This window comes from Mastomys coucha, unplaced genomic scaffold (genome assembly GCF_008632895.1).
Source record: "Mastomys coucha isolate ucsf_1 unplaced genomic scaffold, UCSF_Mcou_1 pScaffold3, whole genome shotgun sequence".
Lineage (NCBI taxonomy): Eukaryota > Metazoa > Chordata > Mammalia > Rodentia > Muridae > Mastomys > Mastomys coucha.
In genome coordinates this window covers 35,108,762-35,111,746 of record NW_022196909.1, presented here as the reverse complement: position 1 = coordinate 35,111,746, position 2,985 = coordinate 35,108,762, and positions in this window count along the sequence as shown.

Genomic DNA, 2,985 nt, shown 5'->3' with positions numbered 1-2,985 from the left:
TTTTTTGAAACAGAATGGAGGACACCGGATCCTGCTGAAATCAAAGTCTCCCCAAACTAACTCCATGCTCGGTGTGAATAGAAGGCACTTTCCTTTAGAGACACAACTAGGCCAATCCAAGCTTGACAAGAAATCCATGGATCCGCCAAATACAGACAAAATGTTAACTCAGGGTCGAGGCTCAAACATATTCTAGGTCAAGCCTGAACCCCTCCCTTGATCCAGTCTCAGGAGTGGGAAGCGGGTCTCTCTGTATAAAGTGGCCTGATAATATTATCTTTGATAATAAAGTGGCCTTTGCTCTCTCTGAACAGCAATGAAACTTGTTGGTCCACTGAGGACCTCAGTGCCAATGAAAGCAACCGGTTTTTCCTAAAGCACACACAGTCTAGCATAAGAACAATGTTTACTTTTTAATTGTTTGACAAGCGCATCTGTTCCTTCCCGCTTGGGCTGACTCGGCTTCCCGTTAAAACAGTACTGAGGTGCTGGGTAGAACAAGGTTCTAAAAGCAAGGACCACCGGGTGAGGCAGAGAATGTGATCTAAGAATTCAGTTGGGTACTTTCGGAACCCAAAGACATCTTCCCTTTAATGTGACAGGTGTCAAAACCAAAGCCTAACCACATTCTGCCCCTGTGGACAGTGAGAACGGCAGAGACTGGAGCCGGGGGCGGGGTGTCTCTGTGCCTCAGAGTTCTCCGCTTTCAGTTTGCTGAGCCATCAAGGACCAAGATGAAAAGATGGCTTGATCCACACAGAAAGGGGCTCAGGGCTTCCCCAAAGGCATGGACATTGTAGTGTGTCTGTCTGTGTGACTCCAATATTCCTCTGAAGAGATGGGAGGCAGGGAAGAGATCTGCGAGTGCTCCCAAGACAGCTAGCTGAGACACACACTGTGGGGGAAATCAATGAAACTTTGTTCCGAACAAGATGGAAGGGGAGGATCAACATCCAAGGTTGTTCCTTGACCTGCACACACAAGGGGAGAGGGTTGATTTAAAGGAGACATGCTGCTGACCATAACGTGACCAGTTAGCAAAGTTTCCATATTACTATTCTGAAAGTACTGCCCTAGGGATACTGGCAAGAAGGTGGAAGATGCTCCAAGTGTCTGATGTAGCCACCAGGACACTAAGTGTACCTCAGTGCCATCAGAGGGGTGACCCCTCACCCTGCATCTCACATAGACTGGTTTTCTCGTGGGGTTTATTTTGCTCATTAAATGTCTGAGATCACATGTTTCTGGAACTTTTTGGCTTGGCCAAAGCAAGTCATCTGAAGTCTGTGAGATGACACAAGACAGAGAACAGGCTGAGGAAACGGCGGACTCCATCCAGAACGGCTACAGTCCTGAGCTCCTTGATTGCCTGTTAATTAACGTCCCGGCTTCTACTCCTGGCCTCTTGTCCTGGCTGAAACATGGGGTGATGGGAAGGGAAGAAAAAGGCAGGAAGTATGGAAAACTGAATGTGAAAACCATACTTCAACACGCTCTTGGTACCTGATGGTACTTGAGACATTCCCCACAGTCATCTGGTTGTTGAACACAGACACTCAAAAATTAGATTATATGATAAACGTCACATATGAGATAAAGATGATCCTCAAACAACACGTTTTTTAAAAAAAATTTATTCTACTTTTTATTTTCTTTGAGACAATGTCTCATCTATTCCAGGCTGGCCTTACACACACCGTGTACTGAAGATAACCTTGAAGTCCTAACCCTCTTGCCACTCGTCTTCTAGTGCTAGGACTGTAGGCATGCACCATCACTTCTGGTTTAGGGGTTGGTGTAGGAGGAGACCCCAGGGCTGTGTGCACCCTAGACAAGTGCTCTACCACTAAACTATATCTCCAGCGTCTGTCTCTTCTCGTGTTCACCAGGCTATTTATAGCTTAGGCAGCCACACAGTAAATAAGAAGACTATACAATGTGACAGCTTGAAGTCACTCCTGAATTACACCAAAGAAATTGGCAGGCAATAAAAATCAGGGCCGTGGGCTGGAGAGATGGCTCAGTGGTTAAGAGCACTGACTGCTCTTCCAAAGGTCCAAAGGTCCTGAGTTCAAATCCTAGCAACCACATGGTTACAACCATCTGTAATGAGATCTGACGCCCTCTTCTGGTGTGTCTGAAGACAGCTACAGTGTACTTACATATAATAAATAAATAAATCTTTAAAAAAAAAATCAGGGCCGCTCTTAACATATGTAAAACTGAGATGGGTGTGTGTGTGTCTCACTGCACAGCCCTGGCTGGCCTGGAACTCATGGACGATCCGTTTGCCGCTGCCTCCCTCTAGTGCTGGGATTAAAGGTGTGCACCACAACACTCTGGAGAACCAGGATTTTTAAACAAGCTGGATTTTGGATATCTCTATAGAGCTAGACCTATTTCAGTTCAGCCTTCTAGACACATACTAAGAGACCCATTCTTGTAAACACATGGAACACATCACGTCAGTGCTTTTCAACCTCCCTAATGCTAAGACCCTTAAGTACAATTCATGCTGTGGTGACTTCCCCACCCTCCCCAACCATACTTATTTTTCTTGCTACCTCATGACTATACTGTTATGAAATGTAAATATAAATATCTGTGTTTTCGGATGATTTTAGGCAACCCCCGTGAAAGGGTGGCTGACCTCTGAAGGGGCTGCGGCCCATATAACCGCTAACAGAACTCAGGGACTCTGGTCCTACTTTGTAACTTGAGGCTCATTTATCAAGGTCCCCAGGGTACATTTACTTTCCTTATGATCTGTACAAGTTCAGGAACTTCTGGTATATGCCTCCCTCCAAGCCAGACTTTAATTTCTGTTCCTCTTTCCTGTGAGCAAACAAGCAAGAACTAGCCTTGTTGGACTTCCTGTATTCATCGCATGCCCTCTCCAAAGTAGGTCACAACTCAAAAGCTCACAGATCCATGCTTTAGCAACTACAGTGGTGGTGGTGGGGGGGAGGGGTTGGAAGAGGATTG